Here is a 12,838-nt window from a genome sequence, read left to right on the forward strand (position 1 = left end):
GCAAATGCTGCGATGCCCACGGCCCCGCAGCTTCGAAACCCAGGCACTCCTGCGTTCCCGCAAATGGCAGGAGCCGGCAGATAAAGCCGTGCTGATAAAGTTTCGCCTCCCGAGTTTGCTCTGAAATCCTAAAGCAAACAAGCGGATAAGGCCTGCTGGCCCGCTACTCCCGGCCTCGCCGAGGAGCTGCCGCCGCCGAGGAGGCAACGACCGCCACCGCGGGGGTCGCTCTCTCCTTCCGGCGGTGGTTGGGGGGGGGAAGGTGGTCTCTGTGGCGGGAGGCGGCCGCTCTGTCCCTGCGCTCTATGGTTGGCGGGGAGGTGGGGGGCTGCGGTCGACGGCGGCGCTGCCGGCAGGTAAAGGCCGGCCGCGGCCCGTCGCCCCCTTCCCCGCTCCCTTCGTCCCGGCCCCGCCGCCTCACCTCCATTCCGCCCCTCGCCTGCCCCTCAGCGGCACTCCCCCGGCTACCGTTGGGCGGTCGCGCGCCCTGCCCTGCCCTGCCCCGCCCCCCGGCACGCGGCGCTGGGCGGTGAGGGGAGGGGGCGCGCGGGGAAGGGCGCCTGCGCGCGGAGGGGGCGGCGGCGGTTGGTTGGCGGTTGGGTAGGGGCTGCGGGGCAGCGCCGGGAGCGGGGTGGTTGTTCCTGCGGCCCCCGGAGCGGGGAAGGTGTCCGAGCCTCGTAAGTACCGGTCTGGGGTAAAAAACAGGGGAGCGCGGTGGAGAGCTGCCCGCCGTGAGGGCGGGCCTGCCCCGAGCCGCGGACAGAGAGAGGCTGTAGCGGCGGCAGCAGCACGAGTACGGAAGGAAGCGGGGTGTTGGAACTGGGTTAAATTGTGGAGGGGGGGTTGGAAAGGTGGAAATGAGTGGTGGGGGTAACGGATTTCCGGGAGATGTTTCAGTTTTAAATCCTTAGGGAAGGGGGTTTGTTTAATTGTGCCTCGTACTTGGAGGATCGGGTGCGTGGAGAAAACTTTGGCTCGCCTTCTGCAGGTCATGGCTTCTAGGCAGTCCTCTGTATGTGATCTCTCATGAACATCAAAGGCAGAACTTGGAGGTGTGATCGTGCTAATAAGTCTGCCGGTACGGAACTTCATGTAGGTAGTGTTACTGATATAATTGGGAACAATTTCATGTTTACAAATTATATACCAGATGAAAGTACTTACTGTATCAGGCTCAGAGATCCTAAGACAGGAGGATGGATGTAGTGCACTGGTTTTCATTTTGACCAAAGCTTTTGAACAGATTTGTGATAAAGTAAATTCAGTACTTGGTGTTTTTTCCATTTCACACGTGGAGAAACTGGAGCACCAGCAAGTGATGCTGTTCACTAAAAATTTCTCACTAATTAGATGTAAACTTTTTCACTCATTGCTCTAGATGTTATTTTGGAGGAGCCAGTGATCAAAGGGCTTGAGAGGAGACTTGCACAGGTTCATGGGAGCCCTCATTTGATGAGGATGCCTCAGGTGATAATGGAAATGTGTTTGGAGGTCATAAGGGGATGCAGAAGTATGGCTATTAGTGAGGGTATTTAAGAAGGTTTGCTTTCTGAGTCCTAATACAAACCCTTTTAAATTGTAGCTCTAATATGATTAGAAACCTTGCAGACTTAAGACTTTCTTGGCACTGTGGTAGTAATAATCAAAAAGGAGAATACTTATAGTCAATTTCTTACTAACACCTGCTTGTCTCAAAGAGTTAACAATGAAGATCTCTTGTGAATTTAACATTCTTTGCACTCTTTCACTTAGCAGGTCAGGAAGTTCCCAAAGGACAGCTGAGTCAGTTTAGAACAGCTCAGTTTTCAACAGAGAGGATTAGAGAAAAGGAAGGTGAAAGTTTGATGTTATTGAAATGGTTAATGTTAAAAACAAACAAACAAAACCAAAAACTTTAGGATCTGTTCACATTCTTTGATTTTAAATATTTCAGTTTTTGTCAGTAAGGTTATGTGAGATGATCTTTCTCTAGAGATTTTTTTTTCTCTGTGACTCAGTGACGATTGTCTAAGTCTTCTATTGTTAATTACAAATATTATTATTTGATTTAGAATAATGAAAAGCATGGCTTTGGGGTTTTGCATTATTCTCTGTCACTTCAAATTGAATAATGTTTCATGACCTTTTCTTTGACACTGTGTATATCACCTTTCCCCCAAGATTACTGTAAATGAGTTTCCTTGATAAACACTTTCTTTAAGTATCATCGATCTTGTTTTTTGATTTATGTAGGTATTTCCTTGTCATTTTTGTAACGACTGTATTTCATTTTCACAAGTACTTTTCAATTAGAAGAAACTTGTCACTTCAGCTCTGGAAGGCTTGTGTTTTTCTTTCTCTCTCTGTTTTGAGTTACCATGTTCTTCTCTTTTAAATAATAGGTAGGAAAAAGTAGAAGTTGAGGGGTGCTTGATTTCTATTTTTTGTTATATGATACTAAATCTAAGTTGCATGAATGAGTTTGATGAACTTGGGTTTTGCTAGTTCAAAGGTGGTGTGCCTGGAGATTTTGAAGCTTGGTTAAACGACAGCCTGCTTTTTGATGCACCATTTCAGTTGAAAACCTGCTTGTTTAGGCAGATCCAAAAGTCACCCAGCAGGTGTGCAACTGGGCTAGCTGTTTTTTCCTTCAGAGGCTATGTTTTTTTGCGCAGTGCATAAATAGGATCTTGAAAATATTGTAAAACATGCCTTACAGCTATGATTGTGTCATCTTGATGTCCTTAAATTTTTTTTTTATCATATGTGCAGTGCTGCTGCTGAGAGTAACAACTGGGTAATATTTATTTGTCAGGCAGTGAGTTGTGGGATAAAGTTATCATGCATTATAATTCAGATAGTCCTTTTAAACTCATGATGATTCTAAATGTATGCAATTATAAATAATAGCAAAATTTTAGGATCTAATGTTGATGGGCCATCGTCTACGCTAATCTTGTGTCCCCCTCAGTCTTCAGTCCTGTAGTTGACTTCTGCAGCTAATTTTATTCATCAGTGAGATGGGGAGGGGTAGTACCTGCACAGAATTTAGAAGTGATGGGTTGGAAAGGAGCCACTTTCACCTACTCTGCTTCTGAGTTAAGTATCATCCCCCTCCACCTTCTCTTTTTTTCCTGGAAAGAGCTAGAGCCCAGCTGCTGCTTGGGTGAGGAGGAGGAAGGTTGTAGAGAGACAGGAGCTCTTTCACCCTGAGGGAGTAGGAGAGGAGTCTACATCACATCTGCCTTTAGTTCTCCAGACTCCCCAGCAAGATCTGGTGAGATGGGGAAAAGATAACTGAGTGGGAGGAAGAGTGATACACTATCTCCTAATGCGTGAAATTTTACTGAGCTGCTTGTCCTAAAGGTTTAATAGTATCCTGATTCTCAGGGGTATGTTTTTAGAATTACTTTCACAAGCATTTGATTAAAAATTACTTATTGCTAGGTTGCACTGGAATTGTTGGAACAGTTTTTAATTCTGTCAAATGCTGTTCTAGGCCGTAACACTTTCAGAGGATGGGAGTTAGAGCTCTTAAACTGTATGTTTGAAACTTTTCTCCTGCATGGAAATCCATCTGCAGGTTGGTTGAAAATTGGCATAGACTTAAATTGTGTTCTAACATGGTAAAGGTCCTGTACATGTAATAGCTTAATGAAGTCATGCCGTCTACACAGTTTCTTGATAGATGACTTTGCAGTAGGCACTGACAATTTGTAATGCTTGCTCAGATAAGATTGCAAAAGTAAAAAAAAAAAAAAAAAAAAAAAAAAAAGAGAGTAAAATCTGTTCATGCCTAAGGAAGCTTCAGCTGAAATGTCTTCGGTGCAGTTCTCCTGCTGAAGTACCTCGGTGAGAAACAAATAATGGTATTCTGTCTTTAGTTATGCTTTCATAATAAATGCACAACTTTATTAGTTTTATTTTTTTTTACCACTTTTTTTCATAGATACTTGTAAACTGAAAACTATAAATATGTTAAGTAGCCACAGGTCTGTACTTCTTACCTCAACTTCTGTCCTGTATAGCTTTAGCTATCTATGGATGACACTTCGGTTTAAAAACTATGTTGTGAAGTACTTAAAGCTGAAATAAGAATGTGCACTGTTGTAATACAGTGTTTTTCTCATATGTTATATTTTGTGCAGGAGAGAGTTGAGTGAGGAATTTGGCCAGAAATGTGTTGAGGTTTTTTTTGTAATGAGACAAGGTCTCTGACATCTGGCATCCATACTGACTGATGCCACTCCAGCAAGACAGCAGCTGCCAGAAAAAGATAGGATATTGCTGAGTTGAATTATGACCTTAGCTTTCCATTATACATGAGTTTCCTGTGTTCACAGAAATCTGTTTTACCATGTGCTTTTTCAGGATATTCAACTGACGTTGCGGGGGAAGCTGTTTTTATAATGTGCTGTATTTCTTTAAAAGATATTTCTGTGGTAAGCAGTTAGGTAGTTACAGGGTGTGCCAGTGCTGTTTGCTGTATGCCTTGCTCCATCTCTTCGCACTCAGTCTGACAGTGCTGCGTCTTTTACAGTGAGGTCAGTGGCTCGGCTGTAGTTGTGTAACAAGAGAGGCCATTCATAAGTGTATTCCTTGGCCTGGAGATGTTAGATTGCATTTCCTAGCGTATAATCAGAGTTCATTCCATCCTAGGAAAGTGAAAACTGTGCTCGAGTGTTGGAGTGGCACCCACTCAGTTGGCCTATGCCTGTTAATGATGTTGGATTGTTTGCAGCAAAGGCTCTGTACTTTCTTAGTAAAGAAAGCATGAGCTTTTTCTGTGGTCATTTCAGAAATCTTAATGTAATGGCTTAGGCACTGAGTATTTGCCAAGAGTTGGGGCACTGTTTTAGAAGTGAAATGTGACTATATAAAAATGTCTGCTGCTTGCTTACCAAATTGTCTAGAAATGTTAAAGTAACTGTATATCCACTATCTAATATTTGAGCTAGAGGTAAAGCACTGGAGCAAGAGTAATGCTAAGCCAAGATTCTTCTAGGGCCCTGTATTAAGTGAAAACGTCAACTGAAATTTCTTCTGTGTTGGTGGAACTGTTGCCTCAAGTTTGTCTACCTGAAGATAGATTTGCATAGCTATGGCAGGATAGTTATGCCATGTAGCAATAACTGTCTAGATGAACAGTCAGAAAGTGTCAGTAGGTTAATCTGAGGTGGCAGAAGAATGTAGTTACTCTCTGGATATCAGTAGAGGACAACAAAGCTCACAAGCGTGTGCTATGGCTGGAGGTACGGGGTGGAGAGGATTCTATCACTTGGGTGTACTAGTAGTCAGAAAATGACATACATTCTTAGTAAACAGATCTGTGTAATCATTAAGAAGCCATACACCTCAAACAATACACTGGGCATTTTAAACCACTGTGGCTGTGTCGGGTGTAGGTGGCAAGGTGTTGGCAGCAGGGGTAGTGGTGCAGGGGTGGCCTCTGTCAGAAGAGGCCAGGGCCTGCACCTGTGCTGAACACAGCCAGTTCTAGCCAGCCCCAAAGTGGACCCACTGCTGGCTGAGGCTGAGCCCACCAGCCAAGCTGGTGGCATCTTGGGGAAAATGTATTTAAGAAAAGACCAAATGCTGCACAGCAGCTGTGAGAGAAGGCGGGGGGTGGGGGAGAATTAAAAAACAAAACCAAAAAAAAGAGTGAGAAACAGCTCTGAAGACCAAGGTCAGAAAAGGAGGAGGGGAGGAGGCGCTCCTGGTGCGGAGCAGGTATTCACCCTGCAGCCTTGTGGAGGACCCCATGCCACAGAAAATGGATGTGTCCTGAAGGGGTTGCAGCTCATGGAGAGCCTGTGTCAGAGCAGCCTCCTGGCAGGGACTGCAGCCTGTGGAGAGGAGCCCGTGCAGGAACAGACTTTCTGGCGGGAGCTGTGGCCTGTGAAAGGAACCCATGCTGGAGCAGTTCATGAAGGATTGTGTCCTATGGGAAGGACCCACACTGAAGCAGGGGAAAAATGTGAGGAGGAAGGAGTGGCAGAGAGGAGCTGTTATGGACTGACCTCCATTCCCCATCTCCCTACACTGTTGGGGGCGGGGGGGTTGAGTAGAGGAGATGGGAATGAAGGAGTGAAGTTGAGCCTGGGAAGATGGGAGTGGATGGAAGATGTTGTAGTTCTTGTCCCTCATTATCCTACTCTACTCTCAACTGGCAGTAAATTAATTTTCCCCAGGTTATGTCTGTCTTGCCTGTGATGGTAATTGATAAGTCATGTCCCTGACTTTATCTTGACCCGTGAGCTTTTTCATCTTATTGTCTTCCTCTGTCCTGTTGGGCAGGGGCAGGTAAGAGAGTGGCTGGGTGGGTGTCTGGTAGCCAGAAAGTCAGTGACACATATTCAAACGACAATGGACTTCACACATACCAGTGCTGAGGAGCTGCTTCTTTTGTCCTGTGCATTCCCTGTGGAGCAAGTTGTTCAATTCTTTGATCATAAACCAAAGCAGGTTGTAACACAGGAATAGCACTCCTCCTTTAGGGTAATGTTAGGTGGAAGAACAATGACTTCTCTGTTAGGGAAGGATGAGATACTGACATGCTCTTATTTTCTTCTCCGTCCTGCATGTCTGAGTTAAAGATATATGGAGAGTCCTCTTTCAGTGCTTTTCTGCTATGATTTTCTTTTTGTATGAAATAGATTTATTATATTTGCCTACCAAGCATTTCCTCATTTACATCTGTTGCAATCGCCACTTCTATGATGCCCACACACGTGGAGACAGTAAGTTACGTAAGCTAAATAGGTTATTTCCTGGTGTGTTATGTATTTATCTCTTTTAGTTTGTAATTCAGGGAGTTTTGTTCTTTTTACATTGAATATCAAGCAGTTATCAAGTAATAAATAGCAAGAAAGGAGTGTGGAGCCAGCACATCTGTTTGTATTCTTGACACAACTGGAATGCTTTAGCTGGCAGTGGCTGTTTCTTTTTAACTCATACGTTTCCTCTTTAAAATTGTCTGGTTTGAGGCAGTTTGTAGAATGTTAGCAGTTATTGCCTGGAAACTTATATTATAATACCCGTAAAATAACTGTTTCTATTCAACTGAAAGCTGAGCTACTGTTTTTCTGCTGGTAGTCGTCCCAGATCTTCTTACATTCTTTAGTGGGATGGTTAGACGGAGGATCACAGAAGGTTGCTAAAAATACTGCTTGCCTACTGATCTGGCTAACCCCATGTTTGCGTGAGAGCCAATGCTGGTGCAGAGAAAGTATAATTTGGGGACTGGAGCAGATAGGAAGGTGAGACACTGACAGTCAAGATCCAGGCTAGTTTGACTTTATGTGGCTGACCAGTTGAAACGTACAGTAGTCCAAAGGTTTTTTTCCATACCACTAAGGGTTGGAAACAAGGAAGCTTTTCCCGAAACTCTTATGATAATAAATATCTATCCGATAATAAATAACTATTATCTTGTGATAATAAGTGTCTTCCTGATAATAAAAAAGACCTTTGTGACATAGAGGAGGCTTACAGGGGAAGCTTTGAAATATCTTCCTGCTTGGAATGTATTATTGCACAGAGTTCAAACAGGTTTGAGTTACAGGAAATTACTTATCATGAGGCTGTACCTATCCTTTCTTTCCCTACCTGTAATACAATCTATCTTAGCTGTGTATCCTGTGTGTATTCAGGTCTCATCCTTTCCATGTGTTTTGTCATTGCCTGTATGTTGACTTGAAGCATGAGAAAATCCCACCCCTTACCTGACATAGGTGTGCTCATAAATTCCTCTAATGTAGATGCAACTCTACTAAAGGAAGTGTGTTTGTCAGCTTAATATGTAGCAGCTAGGGAGGAGGCTTAGGTAGGTTGGCAGCAAAACTCTTCCTGGCAGGTGTGTGCCGGACCAGAGCTCAGCTAATATTGCAGTGCTATTGCCCTGGTAGCCTGAGAAAGCCCCAGATGGGCAAGATGGCAAAGAGACACCTCTGTTGTTTCCATCCTGCTGATTCTGTAAGGTTGCTAGAGGAGTGTTATGGGGCAAAGTGGTGGAAAAAGTACAGATGAGGGACAACCTTGTTATAATAAGTTACCTTTTGTGAAAAGACTGGTTAGTAGGCCAGGCTAGTTGAAACGCCCATGCATAAAGTACACACCTCTGTCTGTGGCGGTACTGCCATCAGCAGATATGTCCCGGCAATAATGGAGAGGAGTGCAGTGGTGGGAGTGCCTGGACTTCTCCACAGGTGTGGACAAGAGAGTGGGCAGCTTGATCTATGTAAGAAGAATGATGTCTCTAATGTTAAAAATCTCCAAATGGAGCAGATACCAAAAGACGCCTATAGAAATAGGTGTTTGCTTTTAGGAGCAAAGGCTTGGGCCTTTGTTTCTAATCAGGTCATTTGTTATAGTAATTATTTCTGTGCAGTACTGCTTCTGGCACAGTCCTCTGTCAAGATATGCCTGAGTGCCCCTGTGCTGGTTCTGCTGTGCTAGGAGGAAAGGAGAGAGGCAGTCTGCCATCCCGAGCTGGGCCGTGAGCTGAGGGAGGGCTGTGTGGAATGGCACTAGTGAGCTTCTTAGGGCTGGGGTAAAAGTGAGATCTGTTGGCTCTTTTAGTCATCCTGTGAGTTTTGAGCAGACTCTTTCCTGCAGCATGTGAGTAGTAACAGGTGTTTCTTTATGGTGTAGAGTTTCCTGGATGACAAGTGTCTGCTGCTTGTGTAGCACTCTTCATGCTTCTTGGAGTGACTGCTCTCCAGGAAGGAGGGATGTGGCAGCAACAGTGAGTGGTTTAATGCACTTGCTTCATATGGCTTGAAATCCTGGGAAGTGGAAAGGGCGTTTGTCTGAAGATTGGGTATTTTTTGTATGTTAGTTTTTTTTTTTTCTTAAATAGCTCATAATTTCACCCTTTCTCAGTGCAATTGATTTTTTTTTTTAATAGGAAGAGGTAAAAGGATTATAAGTGTTGTATAAAAGAGGTGTTAAAAATTATTATCTTAATGTCCTATTAAAAAACTAGTCTACTGGAAAAAAGGAAATGTCTGTGAAAGGAGTGGATTTAGACTCTTGTAAAACTTGAGGACTCAAACTATCTTGCATAGAAAAGCTGAATGCTGTACAGTGATCTTTCTACTTTGTCAATTGTAAAGAATCTAATTCTTTCTTGGAGGGTTTAATGAAGGAGATTGCTATACTGCTTCATGATAGTCCCAGAGCTAACCTATTGCTGCTTTTGACTTTAGCCTGGATAAAATACTAACTAATAGTCTGCATAGTAGAGAGCTGATAAATGCAGTCTCAAGGAATTCTTTCGTTCTTAATTTCCTTGAACTTGTGAAGGTTTTTAAAGTTAGATGGAAGTGAACCTGTTCTGTCTGTGATGTGTACGTGAGCTTGAGGTTGCAGGGGCTTCTGGAAATTCCTGCATGATAGGAAACCTGTACTTCCTGGGCAGTGTGAAACAGGTGGAGTCAAAGTTAGTTTGTGTAAATTAAAAATTAATTTTCCATGCCTCAAATGAAAGTATTTCTCTGGAGCTGCTTTGCAGATGTTCCGTACAGGATGAATTATCTTAAGTACAAACATGTGAAAAGTAAAATTGAGGCAGAAAGTATGTTCTCACTGATTATTTATATTGTTAAATGTAGCTTTTTTTTTAATAAGTAATCATGTAACTGTAGGCTTTAGCATAGTAATAATGACAGTTAATCTAAAAATTATTAAGGGAAAAATAAGTGTTTGGAAAATAATGAGGTTTTTAGCAACTCCAATTACATAACAAATTTTGATTATAAGATTAGTTTCCTTCACTAATATGTAGGTCAAGGCTACCAGCAATCCATCTTCCTGCTGTCTTCATCTACCTAGGAGTTTTGCCCAGATAAAAAGAACAGCCTTTACTCGAGAATTTATGGATGTCTCTGAGCTCGGTAGTGCTAGTGGCTTCAGTCAGGCTGATAGGCAATTGTGGATTTTGAAAAGGGTACCGTGGTGTTTTTAACCTTGTGGCATGAAGGGCTGTGCCCTTGTAGTAACTTTCTAAGCTAGATTTGGTTATACATCATTGAGAATTTATTTCACAAGAAGAGTTGTACTCTATGTTCCTATAAAAGTTTCTTGGTACCTTTAATGAAGATCAGATCTAGCTAGAGACAGGTTTGAGTGCTAGGAGAAGAGTTTTTAGTTGCACCACAGATGTTTTCCCACCCATGGTTTGAAGGATAGTCACTCCGAGTTACAAAGTATAGAAGAAGGAAGAACCACACTTCCAGCATCTTGGGGATTATTGTTTATAGCAAACTTGTTTAGTATTGAATTATTGTTTACACGTTTTAATATCTGACTGGGTGGTCTTTTTTCAGCCACAAACTAGTGTGTGAGCCATGATTTAGGGATATCAAAGATGACAAGAAGAGCTTCTGTAAGTACATAGGTAACAAAAGGAACACAAGGGAAAATCCGGACCTGTTGCTCAATGGGGTGGGAGACTTTGCTACACAGGACGTGGAAGAGGCTGAGCTACTGAATGCCTTCTTTGCCTTAAGTCTTTACTAGCAAGACTGGGATTCAGGAATCCCAGGTTGCAAAGACCAGGAGAAAAGGATGGAGCAAGGAAGATGTAGCCTTGGTGGAAGAGGATTACTTAGGAGGTCAGGGAATACTTAAACTGGACATAGATAGGTCTATGGGCCATGATAGGATGGACCCATGAGTGCTGAGGGAGCTGGCTGATGTCATGGTTAGGCCACTCTCAATAATCTTTGGATCATGGTGACTGGGATAAGTGCCCAAAAACTGGAGGAAAGCAAATGTCACTGCTGTCTTTGGGAAGGGCAGTAAGTATGACCCAGGGAACTATAGGTTGGTCAGCCTCACCTCAGTACCTTGGAAAGATATTTCCAGATATATGAAGGACAAGAAAATCATGAGGAGCAGTCAGCATGGATTCACCAAGGGGAAGTCATACTTGACCAGCTTGATAACCTTCTATGGTGAAATGACTGGTCTGGTAGATGGGAGGAGAGCAGTGGATGTTTTCTGCCTGGACTTCAGGAAGTCCTTTAACGCTATCTCCCCTAAGATCCTCATAGAGAAGTTGTTGACGTATGGGCTGGATAAGCAGACAATGAAGTGGATTGAAAACTGACTGAATAGCTGGGCCCAGAGATTGGTTATGAAGTCTAGTTGGAGGCCAGTAATTAGTGGTGTACCACAGGGGTCAATACCTGGTCCAGTCCTGTTTAACAGGACTGGATTCATTAATGATCTAGATGCTAGGGCAGACTCTGGCCTCAGCAAGTTTGCAGACTACACCAAATTGTGAAGAGCAGCAGATAGACAAACACCAGAGGGTCGTGCTGCCATCCAGAGCGAGGAGCAACCCCATGCACCATTGCATGCTAGGGACCACCTGGCTGGAAAGCAGCTTGGTAGAAAAGGACCTAGGGTTGGTGGCACAAAGCTGAATGTGAGCCAGCAATGTGCCCTTGTAGTAAAGAAGGCACACAGTATCCTGGGCTACATTAGGCAAATCATTGCCAGCAGGTTGGGAGGTGATCCTTCCCTTCTACTCAGCACTGGTGAGGCAACACCTGGAGTCCTATGCCAATTTCTGGTTTCCCCAGAGAGACATAGACATACTGAAGAGAGCCTGGCGAAGGGCCATGAAGATGATGAAGGGACTGGAGCATCTCTCCTATGAGGAGAGGCTGAGAGATGTGGGACTGTTCAGCCTGGGGAAGAGAAGGCTCAGGGGAGGATCTTATTAATGTATATAAATACTTGAAGGGAGGGTGCAAAGAGAATGGAGCCAGGCTCTTTTCAGTGGTGCCCAGTAACAGGACCAGAAGCAGTAGGCACAACTGAAACAGGAGGTTCCATCTGCATATCAGGAAACGCATATTTTACTCTGAGGATTGCTGAGCCTTGGCACAGGTTGACCGGGGAGGCTGTGGAGTCTCTATCTCTGCAGATATCCAGAAGCTGGCTGGAGACAGTCCTGGGCAACTGGCTCTGGGTGGCCCTGCTTGAGCAGGAGGGTTGAACCAGATGACCTCTAGAGGTCCCTTCCAACCTCAGCCATCCTGTGGTTGTGATTTGCATATCCTCAATCTGTACTTAATTGCTAAAGGTTTAATTTTATCTAATTGGAAGTTATGAAGTGCGAAGCATCTGCTCCATTATTTAATGTGAATTGCAGAATGACCATTGGGCTTTATTAAGGTTGGAGTACAGTCTACATGACTATTCAAGTCAGTATTTTAAGGCTGTTTTTATGGATGTGTTACAACTCTGGCTTTTATACTACTTTGTCAAGCGTAGCTTTTTAACAACAGACCCTGGGCCTAACTTATTTTTTTTTAATTTTCTTTAACAAGGCCAAAACTCTGGCATTCTTGACTCTGTGTTAGCTGCCTAACTTTAGCAACTCAGATATTCTAGGCTTGTTGGTGAAAGATCATTTTTTAAAATGAAGAGTCCTTAGCATGAAATAGTAAAGCAAGATTTTCCAGAGGGGCAATGATCAGGTTTTCCTGTCATTTCTCTGACAGACAAGTGTTTATTGAGGCTTAACCTCTTGCTTGTCCTTTTGTTTCCAATTACTGTCCTCTTAAGTTCATGAGTTCTCCATTTTTGATGGGAGTCATAAAGGTGCTAGCTCCTCACTGTGTTTCTCATCTTAATTGGTAGGGGTACAGTTCTTTGTCTTTTGTTAGTAGAATCAGATGTGCCTTTCTGTGCACATGCCATTCTTGTGTCTTGGGGAGGAGTGGGAGGTGAAACCTAATACCTTTTAACCTATGAAGTAATAACATAAGGTAAATTGATGGGTAAATTCATTCGTGTATGTTTTTTTTTCATTTAAAATACCCAATATATCCCCATGCTTTCC

At 43.4% G+C, this 12,838-nt stretch overlaps 1 protein-coding gene across 1 annotated transcript in view; it reads left to right on the forward strand.

The window, feature by feature from the left end:
• The first annotated feature begins 579 nt into the window (after positions 1-579).
• B4GALT4 (beta-1,4-galactosyltransferase 4) overlaps positions 580-12,838 on the forward strand; it is a 30,792-nt gene continuing 18,533 nt past the window's right edge. The window contains exon 1 of the mRNA XM_086761099.1: positions 580-677. The gene's annotated coding sequence lies outside the window, so the exon portion shown is untranslated. The remainder of the gene's footprint in view (positions 678-12,838) is intronic.

The sequence above is a fragment of the Chlamydotis macqueenii genome, chromosome 1 (genome assembly GCF_036417535.1).
Source record: "Chlamydotis macqueenii isolate bChlMac1 chromosome 1, bChlMac1.mat, whole genome shotgun sequence".
NCBI lineage: Eukaryota > Metazoa > Chordata > Aves > Otidiformes > Otididae > Chlamydotis > Chlamydotis macqueenii.